Source organism: Pleurodeles waltl, chromosome 8 (assembly GCF_031143425.1).
Source record: "Pleurodeles waltl isolate 20211129_DDA chromosome 8, aPleWal1.hap1.20221129, whole genome shotgun sequence".
Classification (NCBI taxonomy): domain Eukaryota; kingdom Metazoa; phylum Chordata; class Amphibia; order Caudata; family Salamandridae; genus Pleurodeles; species Pleurodeles waltl.
The window spans coordinates 692,880,096-692,894,662 of record NC_090447.1 but is presented as its reverse complement, the minus strand read 5'-3'; positions in this window follow the sequence as shown (position 1 = coordinate 692,894,662).

The window sequence follows — 14,567 nt, the reverse complement described above, 5'->3', positions numbered from 1 at the left end:
GAACGATCATCAACATTTCCTTCGATACTGCAACTTTCCCGGACAGCTGGAAGCACGCCGATATCCAAGCCCTCCTCAAGAAACCCAAGGCCGACCCCAACGACCTCAAAAACTTCCGCCCGATCTCCCTCCTCCCCTTCCCAGCGAAGGTCATCGAGAAGATCGTCAACACCCAGCTCACCCACTACCTCGAGGACAACTCCATCCTGGACCCCTCCCAGTCCGGCTTCAGACGCAACCACAGCACCGAGACTGCGCTCCTCGCCGCCACAGATGACATCAGACAACAAATGGACAACGGCGAAACTGCAGCCCTCATCCTCCTGGATCTCTCTGCTGCCTTCGATACGGTCTGCCACCGCACCCTACTAACACGTCTCCACGAAGCCGGAATACAAGACAAAGCCCTCAACTGGATCTCCTCATTCCTCTCCGGCAGAACCCAGAGAGTCCGACTCTCACACTTCCGCTCCGGAGCCACCAACCTCATCTGCGGTGTCCCCCAAGGCTCCTCGCTAAGCCCGACGCTGTTCAACGTCTACATGGCACCCCTCGCACAACTGGCCCGTCAGCACAACCTCAGCATTCTCTCCTACACCGACGACACCCAGCTCATCCTCTCCCTCACCAATGACCTACTCACCGCCAAAACCAACCTCCATGAGGGATTAAAATCCATCGCCAAGTGGATGAGAAACAGCCGCCTGAAATTAAACTCCGACAAGACGGAAGTCCTCATCCTCGGACGCAACCCCTCGGCCTGGGACGACTCCTGGTGGCCCACCGCGCTGGGACCCCCCCCCTACTCCAGCCAACCACGCACGCAACCTCGGCTTCATCCTCGACTCCGCCCTCACCATGTCCAAACAGGTCAACGCAGTCTCCTCCTCCTGCTTTAACACCCTCCGCATGCTCCGCAGAATCTACAAATGGATCCCGACGGAAACCAGAAAAACAGTGACCCAGGCCCTCGTCAGTAGCAGACTTGACTACGGCAACGCACTCTACACAGGCATCCCAGCAAAAGACATCCAACGACTCCAACGCATCCAGAACGCCTCCGCCCTCTTGATCCTCGACGTACCACGCCGATGCCACATCTCCCACCACCTGAAGGACCTCCACTGGCTCCCAGTGGACAAGAGGATCACCTTTAAACTCCTCACCCACGCGCACAAAGCACTACACAACGCCGGACCCGCCTACCTGAACAACAGACTCAACTTCTACATCCCATCCCGCCAACTCCGCTCTGCCAACCTCTCCCTAGCCATAGTTCCCCGATTCCAACGCAAGACCTCCGGCGGCAGATCCTTCTCCTACCTCGCCGCCAAGACCTGGAACTCCCTCCCGACCCCCCTGCGCCAGACCCAGGACCTCCTCACCTTCAGGAGACTCCTCAAGACCTGGCTCTTCGACCAATAGCAGCTACCCCCCCCCCCCAGCACCTTGAAACCCTAACGGGTGCGTAGCGCGCTTTAGAAATTTAATGATTGATTGATTGATTGATTGCCCCTTCCCGTTCCCTGCCCGAAGTCCTCCTCAACAAAGGTAAGTCAGGCTTCCGACAGGGGAGGGGAGAGAGGGTGGGAGGTGTTTTGTGTGTGTGTCTGAGTGTATTCCCCTGTTAGGGCCTACAGCCATGGTTTTCATGGCATTGCTAACGTCACGAAAACCATGGTGGTAGGAAGGTTCATAATGCCGCTGGCAGTACTGTGCCAGGCGCCGGACCAGAGAATGATATCTCTGGCCTGGTGGCTCAAACCGCCATGGCGGTGTGAGTGGAGAAGTGGTGGGTTGGCTACTGCCAACTCGCATTCTCATAATGTGGCAGTCTGTTGGAAGTACTACCACCACATTTAAACTCACCACCGGGGTCATAATGACCCCCATAATGTCACCAAACAGATTGTATCTGAAGTTAATCTATCTGTAAATGTTTTAGGGAAACTGGCAATTTTGCCATCTAAGATGTGTCCATCAACTAATAAAACTCAGCATTGGAAATTCCTTAGTTGGAATGTGGCCGGTTTGGCCTCAAAGTTAGAGGTCGAGGGTTGGGGGCTGTTTATATCAAATTTCAACAGTATCCTTATGCAGGAAAATTGGGCCACTTTGGAATTGTTTTTTAATGGATATACTAGTTTTAATAAGTTTGCCACCCCCTCACCTTCAAGTCGTGCTAAAGGGGATTTGGTGGCCTGGTTTAAGGTTAGTCCTGGATTAAAGGTCTTACCAATAACAAAGGACTCAGATGGAATTAAAGCTTTTGAAGTACATCGGGGTGGCAAGTTAAGCATTTATTTGGTGAATTACCACAACAATGATTTTGTATCTACTAACAATTCTTCCTTTCATGACCTCTCTCCAGCCATTAGTTGTTTGGCTGATAGGGCTTTGGCGAATGGCGGGCCCTTTGATGTACCTTTGGCAGGGGATTCAATGCCAAACTGAGAGATATACCCATCCCAGTGGATTTCCCTTTCAATCCCTTTAGCAGTGAAGTGCATCAAACAGGATTGAACCCGTAGAGACGGCACCCATATGCCCTCCTTCTGGCGCATGATTTGGATAGTCCCAATTCCTGCCCAGACATTGTGGTGGTACCAACTTTTATTGGCTGGGGCTGTAGCTCCACAATTGACTACAGAATCTTTTACCCCTGACCTATGGGATAGAAGGGATTCCATCGGTTTTCAGTGACCACAACCCCCTGGCGTTACAACTTAAAGTGATCTCCCAGACAAAGCCGAGAGAACTTGGTTCCAGGCAAAAACTAGGGACAAAGGACAATGGTAGGAGGGTGGTTTGGTGCTCAGCAAATCTGGCATCTATTATTGACCAGGTGCAAACCTCCCTCCATCACTGCAAATATTATGCCAAGTAAGCAGTGGAGACCCTGCCAATTGCCTAACAGGCTTTGCTGAGCTCATGTCTTTTATTAGGGACCTCATGAGTAGATCAATTAAAATTGTCCCTTTGTCTGGCTGCCCATAGTTTGATAGATCATGTAGGGTAGCCAATGCCTCCCTAAGCATGGCCCTTGGCCAAAACCCTAGAGATAAAGCCACCGTTATTGCTTGTAGAAAGGTACATGCCCAGGCCGTAAAACAGCAGAAGGCTGAATTCAAGATAGAGCAGTGGGAAAATATAATAGAAGCCTCTAAAAAGAAAGATTCCCAGGCTTTTTGGAGGGTAGTTCGGGGTGGCTTCTCAGATGGCAAATTGCCAGATGCTATTACATTGCATATCCCCCCTGATGCTTGGGTTGACCATTTTGCAGGTATCTATGGGGCAAATGAGGAAAGGGGTCAGTCTGTGCAGATAACTTTGCCCCTAAATTCTGGTTCCACCTTTTTAGAGAGTGAGGTTTTAAAGGCGATCCATGATAGCCTCGCAAATAAGGACCCCGGTCTGGATGGGATCCCACTGGAGCTTTTTATAAAATACCAAGAGTTCTGTGCCCCTTTGTTAACCAAGATTTTTAATATGGTGTACAGGGTTGGACCCCCGTATATTGTGGCAAACTTCTGTAGTGGTTCCAATTTTCAAAAAAGGCAATATTCTACATCCCAGGTGTTTTCTGCCAATTTCGTTGCTCTATTCCTCCTCAAAATTATTGTGGCGGGTGGTTTTGGAACATCTGATCTCTTGGGTGCATGAGAAAACATTTTTAACTTGGGCCCAATGTGGATTCAGGAAAGGTTTGGGCACCATCGATCAGTGCCTGAACCTTTACCTTCTTAAGGCCAAGTATAAGTACGTCAAAGGTGGGACCATTCACTTGGCCTTTATGGACTTGTCGAGCGTGATAAACTATGCTAATAGGGAAAAGCTCTGGGCAATTCTTTTAAACATAGGTCTTGATGATGGCCTAGTAGATCTTTTGAGACTCCTTCACCAGGGGCAGAGGACAAAAATAAGACATGGGCCTGCTGAGGTAGATATGCTAATTAGAAAATATTAATGATGTTTATGTGTTTTGAATAATGAAAAAATAACGTTTGAAAATGTGCCCTCAGGGCATGTCAGCCATTTATACGAGATTGTACTAAAATAACTGGAACTGTGTGAAATAATGAAAAATGTATAAGAATAATGTAGAAATATGTCATATTGAAATGTATAACCTATGTTTTGCATTAACTTGTAGTGCTAACTTAGCTGGAATTAAGGCCTAGTCTTCCTAGGCCTCGCACACGAAGAGCTGAAATACTAAACGCGCTGCTAGAAGCTGAATGCATGACCTGTCCTTGAGCCACCCGATGTTAAAAGTTGCTTAGCTATAATTTTCTGCAATGTACTGGCAGACAGGAGATGATGAAGAAAATTTGATACAATTATGTGTAGAGTAGGCTAAATGTACTTTCCCAGGACATAAACAATAGAGGCACTGACTGATGAGGAACATGCAACTATTTCAATACCTGAAGAGCTGAATGATGAGGACATCGTATATTGGACCAATCTGAGTCTTGTGAAAGGTCTAATATTAAAATTTGTAGATTTGGTAAACAAATACTATAGGTTAAAGTCATATCTACTGACTGACTGACCAATTGGGAATTAGGGGGATGGACTGGGAGACCCTAATAAAAGTCATGACAAGGGGCTAAAACTTCTGAAGAAGATGCAGGAGAATTTAGGCAGATGCGAGGGGAGACGTTGATGACGTCAGGAGACGCTGTTCGAGATTCTGTCGTTAGGCTCATACTTTTGAGAGCCTGATGCGTAGCTGATCGATCAATGACCTGAAGACGAAGACTGACTTTGTTGCTGATCCATTCTGTGGATAGGTAGCTATGAAAATGTGACCGACTAACTTGTGCCTTTCCTTCTAGGTACCAACTGCGCTGTTGATAGATTTTCACTTAGAAAGATGTTTTCCAAATTCATGTTTCCTAAATTGTTTTGCATGAAGCCCCACATGCTAATGCTAATCTTGGTTAGGTAGGCTTCCTAGGGGTGACGTTGACAGTGACAATTGACTGATGAACTAACTGCTGAGCTCTGCTATTGATGCTGGAAATCTTTTATTGGCTCATGTAGGAGTATTCAAGCTTATGTTTCTTCAAGTTCTGATTTGATTGTGTTATTGACGTTACATTAATGAACTAATAATCGAGCTGATTGAATAAAGTTTGATATAATAGATGATTTAGTATTGCAATCAATAGGGAAATAAAATTGTTTAACACTTTAACGAGTGGTGGTTGTTCATGACTAGATGGTTTTAGATGTTGTCAATTAAGTAGTGATGGTTGGTTATGTTGATTTCTGATTTTAGTGGTCACTACATGACTAGGATATTCCATGCGATCCAAAAGGTTCATCGACCTGTACGCGTCCCCTTGTAAGTTTATTTACTAAGGACCAGGCGCGCTAGCAGACCAAATGGCGAAACCACCTCTCATTTTGGTGTAAATAGGGGTATATGCCAGGGGTGTGTTCTTGCCCCTATTTTATTTCTTTTATACATTAATGACCTAGAGAAAACCCTGGTTTCCACAGGAGCTGATGTTCCCTGCATACATAATAACGCTATTCCAGCTCTACTGTATGTGGATGATCAGTCTTACTGGTGAGGGCTGCAAATGGGCTCAAATTGCTAGTTGATAGCTTTGTCGAGTTCATGAAAAATGTAGACCTTGAAACCAGCTGTTCGAAGACCTTTGTAATGGTTTGTGGCCCTAAAAATACTAAGACCTGCCCTATGCAGATAGGAGAACATACCTTAACAAAAGTAAGTTCCTTCTCATATATGGGGCTAGAATTCGATGCATCATGTAGTTGGTGTTCCTGCTTAAAAAACAGGGTTTTACGCATGGTGTGTACAGTGGGGATTACCTACTCTATGGCCGCCAATTTTGGGTGGAAGCCTGTTGCCCCCATATTGGAGGTTTATAAGAGAAAATGTTTGCTGGCTGTGACCTATGGTATGGGGATGTGGGGGCATAGAGATGTTAGGACTCTTCAGGTAGAGGAAAATCGATTCTGTTGCCAGTTGTTGGGTGTCCTGCCCTTTACACCTCATTTTTCTGTTCACCAGGAACTAGGTCTTGAATACTTACAAGACAGAATTAGCGTTACCCCACTAGAGCTGTGGTGTGCAATCTGGCTCAATAAAGAAGCCGTCCTCAACCAGCTGATTATTAAGGATTGCCTTGTTAACGATCCCGCTTGTTCAATCCCATGGTTGAAGTATTTTAAAGGAACTCTGACTGAAATGGGTTGCCCACATTTGTTTGAAAATCCACATTTGATTACAAAAAAAGATAAAACGTGGATATGTGACTGCTTCCTTGAGATGAGGCGGGCGGCTCGAGAATTAAATGAAGTGGGTAATGTATACTGGTAAAGACAGGACCACATTCTCAAGCCAATACTCCAAAAACAGCTCCATTGACGGGCCTTCCGTTCTCTCTAGGAGGCCCACCACCGTGATGCTGTTCCTTCAGGAGCCCTCCGTATCATTGATCTTCCCCCACAGTGCTGCCAGTTCTTTTTTTGAGCTTGAAATGCAAGCATTATATTCCATTACTGTCAGTCACATTAGCGCCAGAGTTGATTCTGTCTCTGTCACTCTGTCTACCAATTTCCTGTGGTCTTCTCTAAGGAGGTTCACATCATGGGCCACTGTTTCAATTTTACATTCTGTGCCTCTTTAGTGTCTTTGATAGCCTCCAGGATTATTGCTGTGTACGATTAAAACCCTTTCACTGCTGCTGGTGGTGGCTGAGGGACCGGTGTCCCCATCATTCCCTGTGCGTCCTCCCCTTCAGCGGCTGTACAGGTTTGTTGCACACCATCATTGTTACCTCTCTCCTCCCAGATCTGGGTATTAAAGTCACTGCTCCCCACGGATCTGGGGGCACTGTCAGACAGAGTTCACTAATTATATGGTCTGGCCTTGTTATTGCACTATAGTAAGGAGTATTCTCGGGCTGCCTCCAATGGGGGTGCAGTCTGTCTGCAGGATTACAACCTGCTGTCACTTCCTCAACCGCTGCTCCCTGGGAATGTGCACCCTTTGCCTGTCCTGTCATGTAGGCCAGCCACTGGTGGCCTCAGAGATCCATTGCATCTAGTGCTACAGCCTGAGTCTTCTGTCACTCTTGTTAGCGTGCCAGACTTTAATAAGTAAATTTACAAGGAGAAGCGAATAGGTCGATGAACCTTTTGACTCGTATTAGGAAGTTCTTGCTATAGCTCTAGTACATAATCAATAATCAATACACAATAATCAATGTTCATTAGTAATCAATAAAATCAATAATTAATGGAGTCAGTAAATGCCACAGACCATGACTTTCCAGCCATGAATAACCACACCTTTATAAAAGTTTAGTAAGTTTATTTCCCTCATATTAACAATACTAAAGTCAAGTAGATTAAACTCAAAATCAATGAAAACACATATATGTAAAATACTAGTTAACCAAAACGGTGAAATAAACGCAATCTAATTAAAGCTTAAATCATAACATATACTAGAGCGACAGTGCAACTCCACCAGCAAAGTTAGCTCCAACAAAACTTAACATACATTAGAACTTCAGCAAGATAACTCATCAATCATTTGTCCTTGTAATTCGTCAGTCAGTTTTGAGTGCCCTCGACTAACATCAAATTAGCATCATCTTGTTGGACTTCATGCAAAACAAGCAGTTGATACCTAGAAAGAAAAGGCATAAAATGCATGCAAATCACATTTTGTCATATCTACCTATCCACGGTATGGGTCTGCAAGCAGAATCAGTCTTAGTCCTCAGATCATCAGTCGATCATCAAAACATCAGGCTCTCAGTCTGAGCGTATGAGCCCAATGACAGAATCTCGAGTCTCTTCTAAAGTTTCTTCTTCTCTCCGAATCACAGCAATTCTCAAATCGAATAATAATCTCTGTCTCCCTCTAGTCTGGCGTCTAAAGAATTCTCCTCTGTTGTGTTGTTATATCATAGTCACCTAAACTATCACCTAATTCCCTATTGGTCAGTCAATCGTATGTTTATACTCTACCCAATAATATTTCTATACCAAATCTATGAATTCTAATATTTTGCTCTTCACATGAAGTTGATTGGTCCACATTGCGATGTCCTCATCATCAGGCTCGTCAGGTAACCTTTTTGTTGCAATCCATCTCCAGTCAGTGTCTTCATTGTTCTAGCCCTTGTAAAGTACATCTCACACATATTACACAAAATTTGTTACACTAACAGGAACATCATCTTTTAGCAATCGATTCTCACGAAAAGCTTTGATTAAGCACTTTTAACAAGACAATGGACATTTCAGTTAGTTCATTCTGTCAGCATTTTTATTAAGCACTAAGAAATACAGCTTCTGCATGAGGCCTGGCAAAACTAGCTAAATTAAGGCCTACAATTAATAACGTATTACTACAATAATCTAATACATTTTTAATATTTCATACGTATTAATCATTAATTAGTAGAATTCGTGAACACTGGTGGCCATTTCCCGAGGTCACATTTTCAAATATGTGCATTATTTCTCTACGTTATTCATTTTCTACATAATTCATTATTCAAAATAAATAAACACTCATTAAAATATTTCAAATTAGAACACCTGCTCTAGCACTCTCCTTATGCCCCCTACCACCTAGGCCCCATGGGGCCTCTCCTGGTAGTTTTCCTCCTCCCTTTAGTCAATACATGGACAGTGCTGTCTCCAGTTGCCTCCCTGCAGCACTTCACTGCCCATTCACTGATCTGGTCACAGCTAGGTTGGGGTAAGGAGGCAGGAAGGCTGTTCTCCCCCCTCTCCAGCACTCAATCATCATGACCCAATCTGCGCAGCCCGTTAGTGTCCGGGCTGGGTCTCTCCTTTCTGGGCCTTCTCCTTCTCAGTCTGCCCTGAAAGGCCTTTTTTGTGTGGCCCTGTCCACTTGCAGTGACACTGCATGCTCCCCAACCCCTTGCCTCACAGGGCACATCATGTATAATTTACTATTTCCCAGGTGCCTGTGGGGGGCAAGTGCTTTTCTCTCCAGAAGGGAGGGGGAGGCCCTCCTCCTCCTCACTCCCTCTAGGCCCGAGGAGTCAGCCTTTATAAAATTCCGCAGGCCTTTCAAGGGCCAACTCCGCCGACATCCATGTCGATGACCTGCGGTTTTGGGTGGGGCTTATCTCCCTTTTTGGGGCATTCCCTGGGGTCTTCCTTTGACCCTCGCTCCTCTGCCACTGCCTCCGCTCAATGAGGTCTCCGCTGAGTCCACGCCGCTTCCAACGAGATCATCCGGCCACGGGCAGCTCCATATCCGGTTCCTCTCAGCTCCCTTTCCTTACCGGCGGCATCTTGATCTCAGTGCTGCATCTCGGGTCTTTGCCTGTTCCTGGCTGCTGCCTCTCTCTCAGCCCCACACTGACCACAGAAGTCGGGTGATGTTTCGCACATCTTGGGTCTCCAACATCCATATGCTGGCCCAAAAGGGGGCAGAAGAAGAAATTGCCTCACGTTTGCCTCAGTGCACCAGAGCTCAGAAGTTACGTTGCTGTGTCCATGCCTCCACGGCACCCCCACCATGGGATTTTTTAAATTTAATATGGAACTTGCTCTTTTTCAAAACAATGTAGACGGTACATTATTACATTAAAGAAAGAAGATCAACTTGTCCTAAATATAAGAATTGTATACAGCAGAAACAATGACACAATGCATGAGGATCCTGAGAGATGTGATGCCTTCAGCTGCAGCCAATGTGTTAAAAATATGCTAATTGTCCAGTACTAATATGTTGCTACAGCAAATTACTATGCCTTTCATATTTTTTATGAACCTGATAGAAGGGTGCATTTTTTCACTTGGAACCGGCTTGGATTACTCTTAACTAGGGCCATTTTCTGCTTTCCTGTCGGCTATCACTAGAAATGTGCTCAAATATGGTAGATTACACTGAAATTTAACTTGAACGACAACGAGTCAGCAAAATTACTTGACAAAGTGGCGCTACGACTGAGATGCCTGGTGTGCTTATTTCATAGCTCTTTTTTTATATTCAAGTAGCTATAGTTTTGTTTGTTCAAATTAAAAAAACATGACTTCACGCCTTTGAATGCAAACAAAGAGCCATGGGTGACTGGGCTACTCACACAAAAATACAAGTACTATATAAATATGATTTGCCATCCCCAGGTCTTCAACGGAACAAATGACTTCCAATCAGGGTATTTGGACAAAATATCAGTTTATTTAGATCTAAATACGTGATGCTGAAATATTTTGGAGAAGAATAACATTTTTCAGGTAAGTGCTATAGTGAGCAAGAATATTGTTGTAAATGCCATTTCCAATAATATAGTTATAAATAATGTGTTTTAGGTTATATATTAATTTTATGGGTTATTATTGTTTGTATCGTTTTAATAATTGTATAAAAGATAGTTTTTAATTTTGAGTGATTTAGACGTTTTCATATAATTGCTAATAGTAATTTATAGTGTTGTAGTGGGCTGCTGGGTGTGTAGAGTAATAGAATGGGACGTTAATTAAGTAATAATTAATTACGATTTGATTAATTAATATTTTGTATGTAAGGATGTAATTGATATGTGTATTATGTAATACTGATTGAGTTAATTATATTTTAGGTGCAGGTTGCTGGGTTTGTAGGCATATAGGGTGGGAAGTTAACTAGGTAATAATTAATTATTAATTTTTAATTCATTATTAAGTATTTAATTGATTATAAATTATGAACATGTGATATTTATTTTCGTTATATTTTTGGTGTGGGTTGCTGGATTTGTAGGCGTATAGGGTGGGTAGTTAATTCGGTGCTCAATATTTAATTCTTAATGTATTATTAATTGTTTATTGATTTTTAATTATGTGAATATTGAAATAATCACTTATTTTAGTTACATTTTTGGTGCGGGTTGCTGGGTTTGTAGGGGTATAGGATGGAAAGTTAATTAGGTAATAAATAATTACTAATGTGTTAATAATTGTTTAATTGATTATTAATTATGTAAGTTAGGAAATATTAATTTATTTTAGTTACATTTTTGGTGCAGGCTGCTAGGTTTGTAGGGTATAGAGTGGGAAATTAATTAAGTCATACTTAATGAATTATTATTGTATAATTAAATATATAATTTATTAATATTTTTGTCAATTATGCAACACTTATATTCATAATAATGATACTTTAGATGTGGTCTGCTGGGTTTGTAGGGTTGTTTCGTGGGAAGTTAATTAAATGAATTTATAATTATTCATTAGTTTTCTTTTCAATTACGTCAATTGTGTCATACTTATTCATTTTAGTTACGGCTTCCTAGGTTTGTATGGGTATAGGATGGCAAGTTAATTAAGTAATAATCTGTTAATCATTATTTTTAAATTTAAAATGATTACATTGCTTATTAATTTGATTTATTTTATATTTGTATTTTATTTAATAGATGTATAGATGTATATTATGCTAAGCAATAATGTTTATATTAAGAGTTTTATATTTTTCCTGAATTAATATGGTAATGCAAATATGTATTGTGTTTGAAGTGAAGTAATTTACCTACTATTGTTTAGATTGATGTGGGAATAGTAAATCTTAACCCTCCGAAGTCCAACTCTTTCCCTAATGTTGCTTAAACTCCAGTGGGAATAGTAAATGTTATCCCTCCAAAGTCCAACCCTTTCCCTACTGTTGAACAGACTGGAGTGGGAATAGTACATTTTGCCCCTCCGAAGTCCAGCGCTTTCCCTACTGTTGTACATACTGGAGTGGGAACAGCAATTCAAACCCCTCTGAAGTCCAGTGCTGTCCCTACTGTTGTACAGATAGTGTTGTGGCAATCATACATTTTATATAATGTTTCGTAATATAAAATTTCCTAGCTATCCTGAAGGACAGTTTCAATTCTGTTAAGGGCACAGAGGCGAGGATTATGCAGTACTTTCTTCATTTTATCTGTTATCAGCCCAACGCTATAACCAGCAATAACAAAGACTACAAATCCCATGAGTCTTTAGTTTAACAATACATTCAACATATCAACCATATAGTCCAGCATATGAAGCATTGATCAATGATAAGCACTTCCTCTTTCTTCGTGTGATAGTGTTCCTTCCATCGTTTTGGACCACAAGTTCTGTTTCGAATCCACATCTATCACAGTGGCAACAGGAATAGATTATTGTTTGGGGCACAACTGCTATGTTTTACACTACCATAGCAAATAAAACTATTATAGACAATGCAGATAACCTTTTTTAATGTACATCTACAATATTAGTCAAAAGAAAGATACTCAGTCCCACTTCTGGAGTCTGGAATCCACCCTATGAAGGCAGGGTCAGTGAATGAGAGTGAAAAGCTGGGAGGGATATTCCTCACCTCTATGTCCTTAATAGAATTGAAACTTTCCTTCATAATAGCTAGGAAATGTTATATTCTATGTTAGGACTGGAAGCTCAGATTATGCAAGTTTAAAGCTGGTTGACTACCAATGAAGCCTTTCGAGGTATCATATTAAAATAAAAGGATTTACGAGTAGATTCCGAGAACCAATCCGCTGACCTGAGTATATCCCTCAGACAACACCCAAAGCAAAGCCGACCTGAGTATAACCCTCAGACAACCCTCAAAGAAAAGGCTTTTGAGGCCACTGCCCCCCTAGCCAAATGTGCACCAAAGAAAGAGGTATTATGCCAGCTTCCTGTAAAACTCACTTCACCCATCTGGGTACAGTGGGTACAGAAACCAGTTTGAACTGTTTCTTTAGCTTGATAAGAAGTTGTTACGGGCCAGATGTAGCAAAGGTTTAGCGACTCGCAAATGGCGAAAAACGCCATTTGCGAGTCGCTAAAGCCACTTTGCTATGTTGAAATGCATTTTGCGAGTCGGAACGGACTCGCAAAATGCATTTCCGAGTCGCAAATAGGAAGGGGTGTTCCCTTCCTATTTGCGAGTCGCAATGCGATGTAATTCTATTTGCGACCGCGAATGCGGTCGCAAATGGACTCGCAGTTACCATCCACTTGAAGTGGATGGTAACCCAGTCGCAAACGAGAAGGGGTCCCCATGGGACCCCTTCCCCTTTGTGTCTGGAAAAATAAAATAAAATTCAGAGCAGGCAGTGGTCCAATGGACCACTACCTGCCCTGAAAAATACCAAAACAAAAGGTTTCGGTTTATTTTTCAAAGTGCAGCTCGTTTTCCTTTAAGGAAAACGGGTTGCACTTTGAAAAAAAAAACTGCTTTATTTAAAAGCAGTCACAGACATGGAGGTCATCTAACTACAGCGGGCCTCCATCCCCGTGAGCGCCCTGAATCGCTATGGGGTCGCAAATTGCGACCCACCTCATTAATATTAATGAGGTGGGTCTTGCGACCCCATAGCGACTCGCAGAAGGTGTCTGAGACACCTTTCTGCATCCCAAATTGCGACTTGCAATTTGCGAGTCACAGGGACTCGCAAATTGCAAGTCGCAATTTGGGAATTTGCTACATCTGGCCCTTCATTCCTGGAGGACAGTATTCACCCGTCATAGCTTTGTAAGCACGAAGGCACCTTTTCAGTTTAGGATGGAAAGGGAAGGCTGGGTAGTGTACGACTCTGGCATTAGTTTTGGTTCTCCTAGAGATTGCGAACGAGGCTCCTAGCTGAGTAAAAGTACAGTCCCTGATATCCAGAGATCACACCCTGGACACTGTTCCGAGGGAAATCAAGCATGACAGCATTGCTAACTTAGCTAACATTTACATTTGTGACAAATATTTGTTATCTTGCCATGATAACAGGAGACACAGAACTACGTTAAAATCCTACAGAGAAGTATACCGTGGCTCCAGAGGAGTGGATAATCAAATCCCTCTCAGTAACTTGCACACTAAGGAATGTTCACCTGCAGGGACATTATGGAAGGGCAAATGACCGACAGATATGATAGAGCTCCAGGTATTAATTGACCCGTTAGACCCACACCTGCCAATCCGGACAAAAAATTCACAATATGAACTACATCCACCCCCACAATCGAGTTCCCGTCACGCACACCAGCGAGACCATTTAGCCAAGCTGAACCATAATGCTTGATCATAGAGTTGGCCCAGCTCTCCTGGTGAGAAGCACAACTTGTGATGAAAGGCCTGGAACATCCCAACGTCCCTTGTAATCTTTAACACCATCAAACAGAGACTTCCATCCTGAACCAACTGATGCAAGTTGGTATGATTAGAAGAAGAGGAGTCTGGGGAAGTGGGATTAGAAAATTCATAGAAAGTTCCAGAGGAAATGGATACCAAGCTTGCAACTTCCACAGTGGTGTCACCAGGATCATTTCTGCTGTCTGCCATCTGACCAATGCTGTGAGTCTGGCAATCATTGAAAACAATGGGAACATATGCGTTCAAAATTGGCTCCAATCCTGCAGAAAGGCATTTGTCCCCTCAGCCAATAGGTCTGTACGCCAACTGAAAAACAGGACAGTTGAAGATCATGTCTGGAGGCAAAAAGGTTCCCTTCACATGGGCCCCATTTGTGCATAATTGCCCAGAAGAGAGTCAAGTCCAATTTCCATGATCTTGAATCCAT